General features: G+C 38.5%; 1 protein-coding gene across 4 annotated transcripts in view; it reads right to left on the bottom strand.

Annotated features, from left to right (window-relative positions):
* Positions 1-19042, bottom strand: part of slc8a2b (solute carrier family 8 member 2b) — a 224316-nt gene extending 205274 nt beyond the window's left edge. For 2 of the 4 annotated variants that reach the window (XM_038284868.1, XM_038284870.1), the window contains exon 1: positions 18893-19042. The gene's annotated coding sequence lies outside the window, so the exon portion shown is untranslated. The remainder of the gene's footprint in view (positions 1-18892) is intronic. The other 2 variants (XM_038284869.1, XM_038284871.1) reach the window with 1 other exon arrangement.
* Positions 19043-21102: the final 2060 nt, after the last annotated feature.

Genomic DNA, 21102 nt, shown 5'->3' with positions numbered 1-21102 from the left:
AAGCATTTCCCAGCTTCTCTCCTGGGTTTATACTCTAAATACTGACATGTTAGACAACTCTCTAAAAATTAAAAAATATTTGCTTAAGATTTATTTAAGAAAGAGAATAACAGTTTCTTTTACTAAAACTCCTCATCTAAACCCCCAAAACTTACTATCTAAAAACTAAGAAGTTGCTTTCAAACAATTGACAAAATCACCTTCGTATTTCTAAGCATTTAAATCTATGGAACTTGCACACTATTTAGGGCTTTAAAATAATTAACCCTGAATTTTAAGGTAAGTTATATGTATGTCAAAATATGCTAATAATTGAACATACAGTAATCTTTTATTTTGGTAATTCTGTATTACAGTTAGCACTACTAACCCTAAGCATGACTTTCTTTTTGTGCAGAGCATGAAAGATTTAAATAGTCTAAATAAAAAGATATATATAAATCTTGAATATGCTTAGTGATCAGATCAGGCTTGCAGATTGAACAGAACTAGGAGTTTTGAACAAACTAAAGAAACTGTAAAAATGTGCAAAAATAAACAAGGTTTAGGATGAATGAAATGTCATTAGGAATTTATATTTACTGATTTTGAGACATTTCTTGCTTTAGCAAGAACAAGGATAAAGGTTAATATTTAAAACAACTTTATTATCCCTTTGAAACTTGATGTAACACCCGCAGGCGTTTTGTTTCCAAGAAAATAAACAGAAAAAGCAGAAAGTCGTCATAACCTAGAGGCTGTAACTCTAATGTCTTCCTCTCAGATTTGATAAATGTATTTTTTGGCCTAGCAGATTTTCATCCGATCCACTCGTCGCAGCAGCATTCAGCGTGAGACGAGATGGATGTAGCTGTGAATGGGCCACTAAAAGGGCAGAGGAACGGCAACGTGTTATCAGTGCAGGCAGCCAGACATGGACGGACGCAGGCTGTCGGATAAGGAACACAACAGCAGAGGCAAACAATGACTCCTGCTGACGCTCACAGCCAGACATTTGTCACTTTGTGTCAGGGAATCTAATGGCCTCAAACTCTTTCTTGTGTCTGCAATTGAGAAAAATCCACAAATCTTTTCTGTATTTGTCAGAAATTAAATGAATCCAGAATAAAACTGCAGATTTTCTATCAGGCTTCATAAAAATGCAGGAGCTGTTGAAAAAGGCAACAGAACTGAAAGAGCTTTTTTGGCATCATTAAAAGTTTCTAGCAGTGGAAACGGCTGCTGGCATAATTTGTTTTAGAAAATGTCCAAGGTAATGTGCACAGGTTTGTTTAGATGAACAGCTCACAAGTGTTTGTGTTTTCAAATCTAATCTATCGCTAAGACGTTCCAAGTGAGTCTTAATCATCATCGTGACGTTATTCAGCTTTCTGTTTAGGAATGAAGGGAAATTCAATTACTGCAGTCAGAAAACAATTGCTTATCTTTTGTGTGCATGCTAAATCATCTGGCTGCTATGCACTATATTTCTCTGCCAAAACAACAGCGAAAGGAGGATTTTGTTTGTAGATCAGACATTTTGGAAGTTATTGTTTTTTATCACTGGCATAGCCCTTACAAATGGAGACCCCCCCATCTCTCAGTGAGGTCTAGAAGCACAAGATCTATATCCATCCATTCAGCAAAGATACTGCTACACGGTTGTACATCTTATTTAGGCATTTGACTAATTAAATGAGCCAATTAAATTAGCCCTATCGTTGTGTCGTTACGCCATTGTCTTAGACTGCTGCCCCGGATAAAGCGGAAGAAAATGGAATGGAATAAATGTTTATATTTCACATTTGAAGTTTTGTCATAATTACTGCTGGAAGTTGATTATTCTGTCAGCAATTGGCACCTGTCTTTTTAGCATGTCTCTGAGTAACGAATTTGAACCAATTACAAGATTAGGTGACAATTATTTCAATAATCGATTTCACCTGATTAGTCCACTCATCCCTAATCAAAAGCAAAGGTTCTCAGACTTTTTCAGCTTCTAGCCCAAAAATAGGCACCAGAGTCCCCTGATGATGCAAACTATTGCCCGAGTATACCAACTCTTCAACAAAATAAATCAACAACCAATTAAATAATATTACAAACAGCCTTAGCAACCAAAGCAGTTGGTTTTGTCCATTTATAAGTAACCATTTTATATCTTTAAACACTTTAAAATGAATGTTGATTGTTTAGTTTAATTTCTGTGGCTCTCAAGATCAAGGACTCCAAGTGGAGTCAAGACCCAAACTTTAGGAATCAATGATCTAGAGCGGAGGTCTCCAACAGGGGATCCGAGACCTCTACGGGGTCCACGGAGGTACTGCATGGGGGTCGTGATAATTTTGGTTGATTAGACTTTTTTTTAATATTCCCCCCTGCAATTTTTTCCATTAATTAAAATGCCTTTAAATACACATTGACATGAATTCAACACATTGTAGTAAACAGATAAATAGAAGCAGAAGACGTCTTTCAGTCATCAATGCACACATTCAGCGACACACCTGTCCCATCAACTAGGAATCAGAATCAGAAATACTTTAATAATCTCAGGGCGAAATTACTTTTGTTACATTACCCCATCTGTAATAGAGTGACTATAGGACCAGTTTGATATAACATAATTTCATATAATATATATAATTAGGGGGTCCCGCTCCATCTCGCCATCAGTTTGAGAGTCCTTGGCCTGGAAAACTTTGAAGGCCCCTGATCTAGAGGAATACAGAAAATGTCTTAGTTCCAGGTAGTTAGGCCTAAAAAATATATCTTTAGATGTTCTTGGAGGTGAAACACTATTTCACCTCTGAGGTCCATAAATCTGTTTGTTCTGTTAATTATTTCTAAATGGTTTAATCTTTAATAAAACATTATCTAAAAGCTTTTTCAGCATGTTTAATGCTGATAAAGGAGGAGCTATGATAATCGATTAAGGCTGCAGGTTGATGCACGGACATCATCCATCTTTACTTTTACACTTATTGGAAAAGAGAAGAAGAAGCTACCGGATCAGAACCTAAATTTAATCTGGTCCAGAGTCAATATTTATCATCTTCTCTTGTTAAATTAATTCGACAGGTGTTGTATTTTTTCCTCATTTTCCTGAAAATCAGCTTCTCCCCTCTGGCTCAAACTGCAGAGGATGAGCAGATGTTAAAGGCATGAGCTCGTTGCTCATGTTGGGTAAACATTTTATATAACTCACTCATTAATTGAGTAATAAAGGACACATAAAGCGACACAACAGAAAATGTTGAACATCTCACAGAAACAACAATTCTGCTTTTTAGCTGTTATCGTCTTTAAGCTTCTCTGATCACGTCTTTCATCTAGGAAATCATTACAAGCTTTAGACATTGGTGTGAAGCAGATGTAACACCATATAAGTAGTGACACAGCACATCTGATAAGAGTTTCTCTACTTCTTTATAAAGAGACTCTCATTCCTTTTAAATAAAACTGCAGGAAGCTTTAGACTGATGAACATATGATGCTGCAGACCTTAACGACATGAATGGACATTTTAAAACCAAACACAGACATGCAGCTGCAGCTTCTCTGGTTTAATGGGATCATTAACCGGCTTCGGCGAGGTCACTAATGAGTCACCACGTCGAGGTTTGATGACTTTTAAACTGAGCTGCTGACCTGATGAGGCAATGGCTCAGTCGGATCCTCTGAATCAAAGGGCTTGGAGCTGAAGAGGAGGAGAGCGATCGACCACCGACAGGCGGAGGTAACATCATCAGGTTTTCTGCTTGAATACCAAAAAAATTCAGTCAAACTGACACGAAAGACCTGAAATTGATATCTTAAAAAATATTCTGCTAAAATCAAAAGAGAAGGAATTCCTCAAAAAGGACAAAGTCTTTCTTCTTTTAGGTCAGTTAGTTTTTTTATATATCTTCTAATCACAAAATCCTAAAATAATCACTCCGAGAATTTCTATTTTAGTTTATTAATTTGTTTACTAGATAATCCCTTGAAAAATATAGAAAATTTCTTTGAACTTTCTTTAAATTCGGAAGTTTGTATACATTACTCCTAAAATTTGAAGTAAGTCAGTGTATTCTCATTATGAGTTCGTATGAAATCGTACGAAAAGTTATGCACCGTAATTTCATACGTTTTTGGACGTTTTTTTCGTCGTATTTCGTCGTATTTTTACGTCTTGCCCCGAGACAAGATATCTTTGCGCATGCGCATCTTACGCACCATTCAATAACATAGAATTTAAGATACAATTAACCCTAACCCTAACCCTAAGATCCAAAACAGCAAGCAACGTAGTTAGAGACATGAAGAAGTAATTATTGCACTGTTTTTCCCAGTTTTACGTCCGTCTGCGGATCTGCTTTTTTCGTCTGTCTGCCTGCGCATGCGCACTGATGTGTGTTTTCGAGGAAAAACATCAAAAATGTACAAAATACTGTGCATAACTTTTCGTACGATTTCATACGAACTGATAATGAGAATATGTTGAGTAAGTTGATTTAATTGCATTAATTTTGGTCCATTATTTAAAAATTTTAAAAATTTCCACAAGCTTCTTCTGTTTGCCTGTTACTTCTTGACAGAACTGGTGCAGCTTGAGGTTCCCAAATATTTCTCACAACTTTTCTTCACGCATTTATTCTTCTGTATTGTGAGACACTCCACGTTGGTTTAGTAACCCTAACCACCTTATCTTCCTCCTTGCTAAGCACACCACTGGAAACCTGTGTTTGGAAAGTAACAAAAAACTCAATTAGAAAGTAAAATACTGCGGCTAAAGGACCTCAACGTCTGACACAAAGAAAGTGAACTTTAATTGTAGAACTAAAAGCAAATAGACGAATTGAATTAAATACATTTTCTAAGAAAATTAAATCAGTTTCAAACAATCAAATTCTGTTTAAATCACATGAGTCCAGATTCAGTCCAAGCAAATCAAATTCTGATGAGATTCTGATGGAGGGAGCTTTTTAAAACAACCTGCTTTGCTCAACAAAATCATCAAAGATATTAATTGGACTCCAGAACCAAAAGGTCCTGTTATCTGTCTGGGCCTGGTGTTTGATGTTAACTAAACGGAAAGTGACAGCATGACCTACTTTCTGACTATTTTCAATGATAAGGATCTTGCATCTTGGGGGCCTACTAAATAATTCACATATAATTCCCACTTGGTCAATTCATCCTACACACATAGTACAGTTAACACTGTGATAGTACTACTAAAACAGGAACTACAAAGAAACACCTTATGCATTTTGTTTGCTTTCAACCTTATTTTAAAAAACTGAAGAAATTGGCATTTAAAAAAGGGCCGACATGTTTGAATAAAGAGTCTCTGACTGGCGTAGATCATTTGAGAGCATCCAGGATGATCTTTGCATTTCCAGAAACCTTTCCATCAACATAAACGGACACTCAGGATGTTTTAGAGAAGGTTTTAAACATAACTCAACACATTAACATCCCCGTACATTTTACAGCAGTACATAAAATTATATATTAAGGAGAATAGGTGGGCCACAGTTCCTTTCAAAGCCATGACAACAAAGACTTATAGAGAATAGCGAGCCAAGTAAGGTAATTCCAGAAAGAAACCTTCAACATGACAGACCCTAAATATTCGCTTGAAATAAGACAATGCAATTGTGTTTTCTTATCTTAAGTGTAAACTGTATTGTTCCATTGGCAAGATGTCTGTTTTACCTCCTCAGTCCAAGAAAAAATGCAGTTATTTTAAGAAGAAAATTACTTATTTAGATTTCGATTTTTTTCCAGCGTGATTAATCGTTAGTCTCTAAAATATCCCTTTAGCTGACAGACCAACCGAGTTAGACCAGTAATTATGGCAAAATAAAAATAAAAATATGTAAACATTTTGCATTTAAGATAACAAAATCTTTTTCATCTGTCAATAAGCTCTATGTAGAACTCCACAAGTGGAAAACTGAGTTTCACCGAGTTTCGTTTTGCTAAAAGTCTTCTTCAAGTAATCTTTGCTTATCCGAGTGTTAATCCATTCATCAAAAAAAAGTAATTGACAGATTAGTTAATTGCAGCCCTAATTTAAGCGAACACACATTGAACCCAGCAACATAACCGACAGAGACCATCAGACTTTCATCAGACGGAAAAGGATGAATAAATTACTTTAACTCCCTCTGCAGAGCATGACTAACCCTGCCTTATACAAATTACAGGGAAAACAGCTCAAACACAGATTATTTAAAGAGACTGCATTGATTCAACTCTGCTTCAGCTGTTAAACCAAGAGCTTTATCCATCTGGGGGGGGGGTGGATGGTCTGTTGGACAGAGACGTCACACACCTACAGGGACAAAGAGAGGCCAGCTGGTGGCGCAGTTCCTGGACTCAGATCATCGGCTGTGTGTGGGTGGATCAGCAGGGTGGATCTCTGCGCTGGTGTGTGATGTCTGAGGGCATCATACCGCCCCTGTGTTTGATCAAAGCACAGCAATCTGTTGAAGATGGACACTTCATGTGCATCCTCAGATATCTGAATACTCTTTAAATCTGTCAACATCTAACAGCAATAAAAAATAAATTCCCAAACACAAAATAAATTATATTAGTGTCCGTAATAAAAGCATGAACTCAACATGTCTGTCAGACTTCACCAGTTGCTAAAATGTCTCCTGATGATCCACCAGGAGGAAGAAGAAATGCATCATTGAAAAAAAAAAGTCATTCCTGTCAATCAAAGGCTGAGACAAAGTGTTGGAGCAGAACAGCTGCAGGAGCGAAAAGTGATGAAGCAGATTTGGATTCTGCGTGTAACACAGAGGGAGGATGGTGATGAGCTTCAGAGGCTGCATGTCTGCGGGTCTTATTTCACAGAATAATATCAGTTTATTCAGGTATATTTTCATTATTCTTATTAAGCTCTTAACGTTTGGTATAATAAATTATCTTATGTGACTGAAAAACAGAGATCAGCAGCTGGTGGCTTTCAGGCATCTTCTGGCTGCCAGGAGCCTCAACAAGAACTTCCCAGATGTATATTTTACCTCTGCACTTTAACGGAGGGTATATCCTTAATAATGTGACGCCAATATTTAAATTCTATCACACTTGATTCAATGCCAAAGAAAAACTTAGGAAAATAATAACTTTATTTAACACAGCATAAATAATCAGTTTTATTATTTCAAATGATTGCATCATAAATGCATCACCTTAATCTTTTATACTGTAATCTGTAGATATTTTTGGTTGTTTTTAAAGCAAATGAGGATCAGAAAGAGGACGAGGAATCCACTTTGGACCAAACATTTCTTATCAAGGTTTCTTATCTATGCTGTCATCAGACTTTTCAAGAACCTTGATAAGATAAACGGCTGAGATAAGCTGCCACTAAAAGCTTTTTCCAATAATGCACTTTGCTGAGGTTGAGCTTTCCTCCTATATGAGTTTTGGAATAAGTTGCTAAATTTCTTTCTCTTTACTGGAACAAAATTGCAGCAATGGGAGAAGGCCACTCACCACAAGCTGGTTCTCCATCCATTTGAGGATATTTGAACCTTTTACCGCTTCTTTTTAATAGTCTTATTTGGGGGTGGGAACAGAGTTGGAGCATAAAAGGCATTAAAAGCTTTAAGGAGGTGAAAGATGAGAAAAAAAACTGATCAGACAGAATTCAATCAGAAGAAAACAAGATATAAGGTTCAATGAATCGTATCGAATAAACCAGCATTATGACAAGAGAGGAAGAATGCAGGAAGAAAAGAACCTGCAGCTAAATCCAATGTCGACGGTGAACACACCTCCAGAGGTTTTATCTCCTCTGTAGCCCTGAAGACAAACCACAGAGCAGCAGCAGAACTCGGAGCACAAACAAACCTCTGGAGAGAAAATCTATCAAAGCAAATCTTTACGAACGATCGGTGGAAAAAATCCAATCAGGACAGGATGCAGTTTTCCTGCATAAAACCCACCTGTTGCTGAGCATCTGTTAGTTTGATTAATCTCCATTAGTGGGTGTAACACTTCAAACTGAGGCTGCAAATAAACACTGATCTGAATTCAAACTATTATTTCTGAGTAAGAAAGTATTTGAAAACACTAAGGAAAATTTCTGATCATGGAATTAACCTTAAAACAAGTATGGAAAATCAAGAGGCTTCATGCAAATGAGACTTACTGTCAAACTTTTTCAGGTTTTAGAAGTAGGGATCTTTCATAACTAACAATTTATTTACTAATAATTTAATTGGTTTTCCATTCCAGAAGTTTTGTATAAATAAGTGTTGTCAAATGATAAAGGGTTTATTTTTCACCAGTTTGGTAAAACTAATGGGATTATTTTTACAGTCTGTGCTCAAAAACATTTAAGTAGCAGCTAAGAAAGCCTCGGGGGAATAAACATAATTTATTCAAATGCAGGCTCAAGACTTGTGTTTAAATTGCACATATTTACAAAAAGCCGGTACATCGGCAACACCAGAGGACGTAATGAGAGGAGACATCCTGAGTTTCTGGAGCATCAAGTCGGACCCAAATGCACGAACGTAAGACACATTAATGGATTGAAGAAAGTGTAATAAAGACCACTGAGTTAAGGCTCCGCAAGAATTTAGATGTTCTCATTCCTGCAGCGAATTTTGTCATTTTGTTCCTGCAGCCCCGTCATGGCTGGGCAGAACTTTTGTCTCACAGTGGGTCTGAGAACAAGTGCGTGATAAGTTAAGATTTAGACAGTTGTTAGTCCTTTAGTCGTACAGCCTAATACCTCCCCTTTATCTTGGGGATCTATGGATAGTCTGAGGCAGTAAGAAAATACATGTACAAAATCAGATCATTTACATGATTCATGTTCTAATATCAGGCATTTTGCTCTCCTCCTTGTGATGCTTTTGCATTCTTTTGGGGGGTTTTTTTGGGTGTGACATAGGCTAGTGAATAGCATTTTATGTTCCTTCCCGGATTCTATTGTTTACATCCATTTTCTGCCACGTTTATCCCAGCTGTCGTCGCGAGGGGTGCTGGTGCTTACGGGTGAGAGGCGGGGTCCACCCTGGACAGGTCGCCAGTCCATTGCAGGGCAACTCAGAGACAAACAGGACAAACAACCATCCACACACACACTCACATCTAAGGCGAATTTAGAAAAGCTAATTAACCTAACAGTCATGTTTTTGGACAGTAAATGAATAAATAAATCTTATATTTTCAAATCTATCAGCAGAGGCATGCAGTGTATGAGTTAGTGTATGAATTAAATGCCTGTAGGATCTATTTTTAAAGAAAAAATTTGCTAAATATTATATTTACATCCGTTTTTTTGTTTTGTTTTTCAGGGGAGATCTGTGGAAATTTTGCAAATGTGTGACTCATTTTTAGTGGGGAAACAGCAGAGTCGATCCTCTCTCTCTGACAGCAAATACAGGCTGCAGCTGCTGCATCTGACTCCCTGTCACTGCCTTGGAGGAGGAAGGGATTTAATCCCTAGCTGCTCGCTAAAGAAGGTAAACTCACAGCGATCTGTGCTTTCACAATGTGACCAAATAATTCAACATGAATGGAAATTGTTGCTAGATTAGTAACTAGTTGCTTTTTTGAACAAAAGTCACTAGAAGGGTCTGAAAAAGTCGGCAAATATAGCGACAAATTCACTAAGTTGGCAACAATTGCCGAGCCAATGACAGTCTTATAGGCACGGGGTCCACATCTTCACAGTGCTTCCCTTATGTTTATGTGCAATCATGGAGGTTCATATGTTAAAAATGTTTGCGTTCAAGCTCATTAAAAGTGAGGGAATCTACATAATTTTATTCCAATTCTAAAGATTTCAGCATAACCTGCATCTGTGCTGAAATAGGCTGAGGAGGAAGTCCAGGTGTGAGTCAAAAGGCAGCTGGGCTCAATAAAAATAAGCGTATCGACCTAAAGTACGTTGGAGAGATCTTTGCCCTGAGTGATGAAACTGGAGCAAAAAATGTGGTTAATCACTTTAAAAAAAAGAAATATACCTTTTTTCCATTTAAGAAATAAAAATCTTTTGAAAACTGGCTTTTTATAGAGCATGGATGGTTCAAGGTCTGCAAGGATTCAGCGTTATGTTTAGGAAAGTAGCTTGAAGAAGCTGGATGGATGCAAGGAGAATGAAAAGACTAAAACATCAGTAGAAATGGTTTGCAGTTGCACTCTTCCAGTTATGTAACATAATGGTAACATGATGATGGCTTAAAAGAGCTGCGCAGCTTTGCCCAGAGTGCACCACTGACGAGCAGAACATAGACAATATTTTTCTACTGGTAAGGTCTGTGTGTGTGTATTTACTGCAGATGAAAAACATATGACGACAAAGGTAATAGAGGGGGATTTGATGGCAGAGAAACTGCACCGATTCTTCTTAGCAGGCGGCCGTTGCTGCACCTATTCTTCCAGCTCCACCATTAGCAGTTCATGAATGATGCAGCATCATCCAGCAGGTCCTCGTCTGCATGTCTGCTGTAGATCATGAGACGAAGTCTGTGAGCCCTGGCTGTTTGACTCTAGGTTGAAAGTACCACTGCTGCAAGGATACAGGGATTGTTAGACTCTCAATGCATTGATTTCAAATGCATATTTCTGGGTGGATCATCTAAATAAGTGGTCCTCCAAATTGTCAATCATTCTGATGATATGTAAGGCCATCCTACGTGCTTGTCCCCAGTTAGCTATCTTTTTCTGCACATGCACACTTTCAGAAAAATATGTGTGCTGAGCTATGAGTTCAGAAAGCTGTTGAAGCTCAGCTTTCACACCACGGTTCTTTCCGGCGGTCGTAAGAGAATAGGTGTCAATGAAGTGTATGAGAAGAAAAGAAAGGCCTCAGAAGAGACAGATATATTCCGGAATGATTTGTCACAGGGAGAGCTCTCAAAAGCATTATGGGATTTGCTGTCATAGCGGCCCACTGTCACCATAGGCTGTCACTACCTGACAGTGGTGACCAATAAGATGGCCCAGGCACCGCGCAGTGGAGGAGGATATACGTAACCAACGGGGAGAGAAAAAAGAGATCATCTGTCTAAATGGTCAGTAAACTGATTTCACTATGAAGTCCACTATATAGTCCCGCTCTATATAGCGATTGAGGGATTTAGGGGTTAGGGCGGACATTCGGACACAGTAAGCTTGTATGAGCTACGAGAACAGCAACTTTTAAATAGAGCATGCACTAAAAGAAATGGGTATGTGCACGCTCGTGCATACGTTTAATAGGCGTTCCCTCTCGGGAGCAGGTAAAGGGTTATGCATATGAAATTTTTTTTTGTTTATTGGAGAGGGTGGGTCTTTTTAAAAAATTGCAAAAATCCTCCACAATACCTTTAAGAAAAAAAGTATTTGGGAGCTTAATCTAAAATGTATATTGGATTTTCATAAATACACACAGAATCTAATTATTTCTTTTTAGGATCAGGAAAAAATAAGCTGACATTTCAGCAGACCCCACACAAACTGTTTACTCATAAACCTCCACAGATGCAGTATCTTCCCCACTGGCAGAATGTGGTGAACATCTTACAACTAGAAGCAAGAGGAGCATATTTACCCATTTCTAACTATTTTAAATCCAGACCAAAAAAGATGAATCCAATAAGAGGAAATCTGCAGAATTCATAGAGGAACTATTGCACCTAAGAACCCTCCGCCTAGCATGGTGGTGTAAGGATAATTCTGTAAGGATGGTACTAATGGTACTAATTTATAAAGCGGATAAATACTTTGAAGAAGAGTTGCATTAACTTTAATTTCTGGTCTTCAGTGACTTCAGGATCCATCCTTTAAATTAAGAAAATGTTTTGATTCTATTCTCTTTTTTTTCTTTTTTTTTCTTGAATTCTTCTGTTTTGTTTTCCATATTCCATTTCATCCATAAACAAAGGAATTTATTTTATATTTGATCTCACTTATAGATACGGTTTAAGCCAACATGTCTTAGTCCAGTTCTCATCACTTTTATGCACTGCTGCTCTGTCTGGTCCTGCTTTGCTTTCATGCTTCAGACCCCAATGTGTTAAATTATTAAAGTTATCTGGATCCCACCTGTCTGCTGCCTCCTGTTGGTCTGCACAGATGTGCTCCTCCCCCCACCTCTAGGGACTTAAACGCTGCTCTGGGAGACTCCAGTACCAGACTGTGTTGACTCCAGTTCTGCAGGTACTTCAAGTAACTTATTTGTAAAAGCAGCCGCTGTGGCTGCAGCTGCAGCTGTTTCAGGTGGGCGTTGATATGATTACGGAGGTGGTTTAAGCTTCTCTTACTGCAGCTATGAAACACCACAGGAGTTACATGATGCTACAACCATGACACAAAAACAAATAGTGGGTTTTATTAACCAAAAGGAAATTATAGCAACAGGTCCTTGAATTTGACTCTTAACCTAAGTGATATATATTAATATCTTTTTTGTGTGTGTGCATATATTTAGATGTGTGCATATATTTCATATTATTGCATATATATATATACATATATGTATGCATGTATTTGTATTTATATAGTTGTGTAGCTTATCTCAGGTATTTGTTTGTACCAACATGTGGCAGCAGGACAATAAATAATTCACAGGTTGATCCAAAAATACAGTTTAGCCTTCATCTGTGGATCAAACCTGAAGATGCTGAAGATGCACTGAGTCAAAGTATGCTCTTTACTTAACCTCTTAACATTCACCTCATTTTGGGAAATTCTCACCTATTTTACCTACCCAAATGGAAAAGCAAATATAATAATATATACAAATCAAAATATATTTAATGAGATTAATTTCTTCTTTTTGAGCCTTATAACACGTTAACTGGAATTGCTGTGAACTAAACACATATATGAAGTTCAATGAATGGTTATACAGAAACAGGTAGAGAACGCTGGGTTCCGGGTTGGTTGCAGAACAGCTAAATTTTTGATTAGTAAAGTTTAGCATGAAAACATCAAACATGTTCTGATGGTGGAGTTGTGATTTTTTTGCAGGTTTATAAATAGTGAGTTGAAACCTGAATTAGATACATGGGTCAGGAGCGCCAGTTTTAGAACCAGATGTCGACTGTCGGAACATTTTTTTCAAACATCTAACTAAACATTAGATAAAAGATCGTCTCCTGTGTTGAGGCTGGTTTATGCTTAGAAACCAGGTCATCTGCATGTGTGTCGCAGATTTGCCCCTTCCACAGACACTCTGCTGCACCTCTCCAAAACTGTAGGTGAATGCCTTTGATTGGACAAATCTATATCCGCTCTACACTATATTCACTATTTCCTGTTTGGTACCTTTTGTTTGTACGACCGCCATTGTGGACCAGCTAGAAGAGCGAGGTACGCGAGAATGCTCGGACCCTTTTTTCTCCTGGAACCCCACTCTTTTTCGCCCCTCCTTTGTCGCCCCTTGCGTTTTTCCACTTCGATCATATCTACACCCACTGCTAGTTCCTGATTGTCCCTCTTGCGTTGTGGTGTGGAATAACATAGTGCAGACCACGCTTCAAAATTGGGCATCAATCAAAAATATCTGCGTCATACCTGCGACCAACTCACTGCGACACACTGCTGCAGGAGTATAACCAGCCCTTTAACCTGGGTCACGCCAAACTAGAGGGAGCCGTCTCCTCACTGCAGAACTCCCAGATTAATAAGAAAAGAGTCTGTTCCCTTGGGCCAGTTTAGGATCAAGCTTCCCTTCTTCTTCTAGAAAGACATTCATCCATGTTTTTTCTGTAATTACACTGCTGAGATGGGGCTCTACAGTAGAAACAGGAAGGAACACAACACAAATGTTCCAGAAGAACAATCAAGACAAGAGATGAGCAGAAAAACAAAACAGTGAGCAGAAGAAACATGTAGAGAAAATACATACATATATATATATATATATATATATATATGTATATATATGTATATATATGTATATGTTTTTTTGTTAGTTTTTTTTTATCAGGGTATTTTGATGTGCCATAAATTATGCAAATCCCCACTCGGGATAAACAAAAATTCTCAGGTTAGATAAATCTGCTTACGTCCAGCTCCTGTAAAAAATGACATAGTGACATATGAAGGTGTAAGCTGTGAACAACAGTCGACAAAACCCTGCTTCCTGCAGCTAGCAGGTGTCACAATCCGCTATTTTAATGTTGTAATAACGTATTTTAAGGCCTTACCTTATTTAGTTTTCCTCTGTGTTCATTATGCCTACAATAGTGTTGTATTCATTCCTTTGTTTACGTTATTGTAGGTCTCTTGTGTTTATGTACGTACATTTAGATTTCTGTTACATCCCCTCCTGTGTTCCTTTCTGTCTCTGTCACATTGGAAATGCTGTAATTGGTAATGATTCCTAGCCAAACTAGTTTGCTATGATAGGGTTGTCTGAATACAGCCGGTAGTAAGGAAGGAGGCAGGAAAAGGAGCCGGCATGTTTCCTTTCATAGTTCCTTTAGCATAGGGAGCTCATAAGTCCCTGCACTGGCACTGAAGAACTATAAAGAATCTCACAATCCTTTGAGTGACATGACCTAACAGCACATCCTAACTCAGAAATTAACAAAAAAAGCATAATTTATTTACTGTGTGTAACACATGCATATGGAAACATTTTGAAATGCTTTGGGTTTTGTAATGAAGAGCTTCAGCCGTTTGCTATATTTCTGTGTTTTTGTGGCTCTTCTGGGAAGGCTGTAGGCCTGGATCTAACCAGCATCATTTATGTGTTAACCTCATAAACGAGAAAGGAACAGGAGTTATTTGATCATTTTGGTTTGTACCTCAGCTCTCTGCCCTCATGGCTGTCAGCTGCTTCTCATTTCCATCGGATTACTCTCACCTGCTCTCCCTTGTGTATATAAACTCCCTGCTTTTCATCTCTCCTCATTGGTTCCTTCTGTTTCCATGCCTGTTGTCCGTGCATGTGCTGTGAGATTTTAACCTTCTGTTGCTGACAACTGGATCCTTTTGCAAACCAAACATGAAAGCATAAATTAATATTAACCAGTTTGTCTCCTCATCCATTTTATTTTTTATTTTTTTATTTTCACAACAAAAAAAGTATAATAATAAAAAATTGTGTGAAAACTTGCCAAAAACTTGGAAAATTGCCAAAAAAAAGCTTTAAGAGACTAAATAAGTGCCAATCTCCATAGAAAAAATTATATTTAACAATTTAAAAAGATATATGTTAATACATAAAAATACATCTCTAGATATAAAAACAATTTAAAATTACATTTTAAGTTTATGATGAAAACCTTGATTCGTGAAAGTGTTTTTATTTGTATTTTTACTTTATCTTATTACTTAGAAACACCTGAATTAGAATGCTACTCCGTCTGATTACATCATTTTAAACATTAAATCAGTCATAAGCCAACAATTACTCATTACTACAGTAGCCATTATACCCAGTCGTTTTAATTCTTACTTGAATAAACTCTTGAATGTCTACTTTCCATTTTATTTGACTGAAAATTATGTTACTCTTATTTAGGGGCGTGCAAAATTATCGTCATGACGATGCCTCATGATTCCTACATTTTGTGATCTACTGCATCGATTCTTGACGCCAAGTATCGATTCTTAATTTAAAAAAAAAAATTATAAATAAAATACATGAATGGTTGGGGCACATCAGCCAAAAACAAGTGGAATACAACTTCCAGTCAGATGTCGCTGCGGATGTGTTGATGCCCGCTGCCTTGTTTTACCAGCATTTCAGGCCTGAGGAGACTGAGAAAATTTGCCCGGCTCCATCACTTTTTAAGTCAGATGTTTGGATGCATTTTTACGGAAGAGGATTAGGGCCACTGAAAAAAAAAAAGGTTAACTGATTTTTTTTTTTTTTTTTTTTTTTCAGTATAGTATGGGAAAAAAGTCAGAATTCTGACTTTTTCTTATTGTCAAAATTCTGAGAAAAAAGTCAGAATTCTGACTTTTTTCACATGTTAAATTGAAATAAAATTTAAAAATCAGTTAACTTTTTTTTTTTCAGTGGCCCTAAGCCTCTTCCGTACATTTTGGCTTTAAAAACAAAGAAGGGAAAAAACAAAATTGATATGACGCACGTTATTCGCAAAAAGGGAAATGTCATACATTTGAATGTTTTCATTTCATTGGTTTAAAGGAGGCTCCTCCAGTGGGTAGCACTGCTGCCTTGCAGCAAGAAGGTTCTGGGTTTGTTTCCCGGCCCAGGGTCTTTCTGCATGGAGTTTGCATGTTCTCCCTCAGCATGCATGGGTTCTCTCCGGGTACTCCGGCTTCCTCTCACAGTCCAAAAACATGACTGTTAGGTTATTTGGCTTCTCTAAATCCTCCTTAGCTGTAAGTGAATGGTTTTTTGTCCTGTTTTTCTCTGTGTTGCGCTGTGATGGACTGGCGACCTGTCCAGGGTGTACCCTGCCTCTCGTCCATTGACAGCTGGAGATCGGCACCAGCACCCCTCGCGACCCCAATTGGGATAAGCATGTCACATAATGGATGGATGGTTTAAAGGACAGCTAAGGCCATGTAAATGGCACTGATTATCCTTATTTTGTTATTTGAAGTTTTATAAATCCTAAGCACTTTTTGTCAGTGTGTCCACTACAGTAATAGTAATATTTGTGTCCGGTATTTGTTTTCATGGCAATACCTCCAAAGATTGTTTTTAATAAATACAGCTATATATGAATTCAGTTGCTTTCAGTTATGTATCAATTGAAGACCCTATCCAGATCATACACAGCCAGTCAGCGATTGGTAATGGCTGTATTTTTTTCTACCAGTGTTCAGTGAAAATATCGCAATGCATCGTGATGCATCACGATATTTCAAGTATCGTGATAGAATCGCATTGTGGCATGTGAATCGTGATTCGAATCGAATCTTGACTTCTTTGGCAATACCCACTCCTACTCTTATTGCATTAAGTTGTTTTGGATACTCTGCTCTTTTTGGTACTCACCTCTGCTTAATTTTTACCTGTTTTGCAGCTATGTCAAATAAAACCCCAACAAAAGCTAAGAATTATTCTAGCAGAACATAAAAGCTCTAGTTTCCCACTACTGCCCTGTTAGATTTTTATTAAACTGAAGATAAACTTGGAGAAACACATTATGTGTAGAAGGCAGTATAGTGAATCTGCATTTGCATGTCAAACACAAGATATTAATTATTGCTTAGAGACTATATGTGTTGTATAACCAATCCTTGCTCTCACATCTACAAGACAGCAAACTTAAATTGGATGCAGCTTTGCTTGAGCTTTCCCCAAGTGGCATATTTAAATTTAGGAGAGGGAAGAAAGAGCAGTTGATGAAGAGCTACACATAAACCCTGAAGGTAAACAAAGGTTGATGGAAGCAGAAAAGAGGGGGACTTACTGTTTCACAGCAGAGAGATGCAAGAACAGATGCAAAGGATGGAGATAATGGAGGAGAGTCAGTGGAGAGGGAGGCGGGGGTGGCGATGAATAATCCAATAGACAATATATAAAAGTAGAGCAGTAATTGGATATGGCTCATAAAATAATAAATATGCTTTGGAGGCAAACATCAATCTGAAAGTACATCTTCTGGTCATTGTGTTATGGACAAAGAAACTAACAGCATGGAGGCTGTATGCAGATGGAACATCCATCATTTCTCCTAAAACATCTCATCAGAGCAAAGAGACCTAAGTCTGATTACTGACACACATATGGTTGCACCATCACTATTAAATCTCTGGCTGGGGGTGAAGGTGAGAGCAGAAAAAGGAGGGAACCCCTAAAAAGACTCTGAGAGGAAAAGCCCAGGGAAGCCCCGCTGCAGCTTTCTGCAAACAGGAGGATCCCCTCTTCTGCATGCTGCAGTCACAGTCCTCATTGAAACTACAGTCACACTTCATGCAGGCGGCTTCCCTCTGTAGCCTGTAGACCTGCACCAAGCTTGCACAACAGATCATGCACCACAAACTAATTCTCTGACCTGCAGCTAAATCACATGTTTAATGTAGCTACATGAGATGAGTTTGATGCAACAAAGGGAAGCTACTTTCTTGAGGTGCGTTTATTTGTAAAACCAGAAGAAGATATCTATGAATACTGAAGATGATGGAGAAATGTTGCAGTTTTATGATCGTTTTATCCTGCAAGTAGGGAAGTCCCTGCAGCTCTGGAAACAAGGCGGTGGTGTTTCCATGAGAAGCGGGGGGGAGTAGGCTAAATAGAACAAGAGCGTTTAAAACCTCTGAATGAAAGAAAAATAGGATTTTTACGCACTAAATTAGCAAATAAAACAAAAAAATGGGAGCATTTACCTTTTATATCAATCAAAGCGAATGTTTTCTTCCTGTTTTCTCTCCCGATTCCTTCATTTCTAAGATGCGCATCAGTAAATTTGAGAATTACTACAATCTGGAAGCAGCTCCATCAAAATAAATCATAATAAGTATAATTAAAATAAAGCTTTTCATACGTGTGAGAGGATGGAGTCTCATATTTCTGAGAGCAGCCCGGACTGAGAGCAGAGTTTGTTTTGATCCTATAGGACAGCGCTCTCCCTCTGGGATCAGAGCGCTCATTAAACCGCTCCAGTTATTCTGTCTTCTTAAAGTGTACAGATCATTAAAAAAAACCATCAGTTCCCTCTAAAAATTTCACTCAAGCTTCTTAAAGTTGGTGAGAAAAGCGGGACAAGGGTTGATGCGCAGAGCGTCTCCAATCTCAGCCTTTTCCACAAACAACCACGGATCCTGATGCGCGATCGATCAGATAAACATGGATATTTACAGGCTTTGAATGTTGAGGGAAATCTCCCTAGGATGCATGTTTCCTCACATAGAGCAGCTTCACATGCGTGAGAATCGGTTGTCAGAAATGCCCGCATGGAGCCAAGCGCATACATCCAAAACGCGCACATAGAGAGCAAAAATGCGCCAAAATGCGCAAAAAGGAGAAGTCCCTTACCGTTTTGTTTTAGAGCCAGGGCGCAGCCGAAGCAGAGAGCATGATGGAGTGAAGAACAGGAAGAGGAGAAAGTGTCCTCCGCTGCTCGACTGGCTCCCAGCAGCAAACACTCACTCACACACTCAGAGGGAGCAGGCGGGCGGGGTGAGGAGGAGAGCCGCTGGCCACGGGGGCGTGGATGGATGCCCTGTTGGGACGTGAGAATGGGAGGGAGAGGAAAGGGGGAGATTAGGAGGAGATGGAGGTCAGAAGGAGTGGAAAAGGAGGAAATTAAAGAGAGGGAATAAATTAAAGGGAATAATGATGGAAAGAAGAGAGGAAAACAGGAAAGATAGATTAAAAAAGATGATGCAGGGAAAATAAAGAAACTGAGGGAAAAAAAGAGGGATGAATATAAAGGGATTGATTTAGTGTCAAGAAGCTACACAGCTCACAACCCCAAGCCTCATCTCTTCCCTTTTTTATTATGACACCTGGCACTTTAATATCTAAATGGGAATATCAGAAGGTTCCCCAGTTTGGCACCATCTCTGGTAACCCAATATCTGCAGCAGGAGGGCCTGAGTGGAGAACAGAGCAGAGGGTCAATCAGTCAGAGCTTTGAGCAGAACCAATTACTTAAGCCCTGTGCAACATTTCAGACTCCTGCTGACCTAGCAGGCTGGAAACAGTCGATCAGCAGACATTAAATCCTCCAGAGTCCATCCGCTGGAGTCGATCAGAGTTTAGACGCAGTTCTAACTGCTCCTCTTTCTCTTCAGAAATGTATTTTATCCTTTAGTTCAGCTGCTTAGGACTGTAATTGTGATTCATAGAGAGGGTCTCTAGCTTTACACATTTTCTTGGTTTTAGCATATCTTTCATCCAGAGCTGAGATCTTTTCAAGCACATGTAACACACAGGTGATATCATAAATAATTCCCCATTCCACATATTACCATGCATTATGTGTGTGCCTTTCTCAGGAAGACACTTTTCTGAATGCTTGCTCTGGTGCACACCTTTTTAGGGGCTTATAGTTTGACATGTTTCCAACATTATGAAAAACCTTAAAAGGAGTTGACAAACACTTTTAAACAAGAGGAAATGAATTGAGACTTAAGAAATCACTCAAAAGGGACCTACACCTCCTGTTAAATACAGTGAGGAAAATTAGTATTTGAACACCCTGCTATTTTGCATGTTCTCCCACTTAGAAATCATGGAGGGTTCTCAAACTCTCATCGTAGGTGCACATCCACTGTGACAGACATAATCTATAAAACATGCAGAAATCACATTATATGACTTATTAACTATTTACTTGTTTGACACAGCTGCAAATAAGATTTTGAACAGCTAAAATTCTGACCCTCAAAGACCTGTTAGTCTGCCTTCAAAATGTCCACCTCCACTCCATTTATTATCCTAAATAACACACCAGTTTTAGGTCGTAGCATAATAAACACATGCAAAGCCCAGAACTCTGCCTCCTTGGGTATGACATGTAGATGTAATTAAATTATAACATTTACCAGTTTGAAAAGGGTGAAAATCTAATTTTTTAAAATTTGGGACTATAGAAAATCTCTGTGAGAATCATTTTCCAGAAATGAAGAAAACAGAATAGTAGATAAGAGTCCAGCAAAATCAAAGTCCCTCCAAGAGCTCAGGAAAAACTTCTCAGGGATGCCACAGATGAACCTAGAATAACATTTGAAAATATGCAGACCCCAGTGCCTCAGTTAAGATCAGAACTCATAATTCATCAATAAAAAAGAAAAGTAGGCAAAAGTTGCCTCCACAGGATGCAGATTGATTCCTGACAGAGTAGCTATGCATGATTTTACCAAGGACTCACATGAGGTCACGATGTACCATTCATATACCAGTAATGTGTGTGTATCACCTAAATTTACCAAAAGAGACTTCTTTAAAACTCCTCAGTTGCTTGTTAGAAGCCCACCCACCGTCTGCCACCTACCTGCCTCCATACCCACCTATGCCACCAGCTCCTGGAACTTCCACAACTAAAATGAGTCCTCAGGTGAACTCAGTACCGAACTGTTTATATATACAGTATATACACTCACCGGCCACTTTATTAGGTACCCCATGCTAGTAACGGGTTGGACCCCCTTTTGCCTTCAGAACTGCCTCAATTCTTCGTGGCATAGATTCAACAAGGTGCTGGAAGCATTCCTCAGGGAGTTTGGTCCATATTGACATGA

Source organism: Cyprinodon tularosa, unplaced genomic scaffold, assembly GCF_016077235.1.
Source record: "Cyprinodon tularosa strain WSP-4 unplaced genomic scaffold, ASM1607723v1 ctg203, whole genome shotgun sequence".
NCBI classification, from domain to species: Eukaryota; Metazoa; Chordata; class Actinopteri; order Cyprinodontiformes; family Cyprinodontidae; genus Cyprinodon; species Cyprinodon tularosa.
The sequence above is the reverse complement of the archived record's forward strand: the minus strand, read 5'-3'. Positions and strand labels throughout refer to the sequence as shown.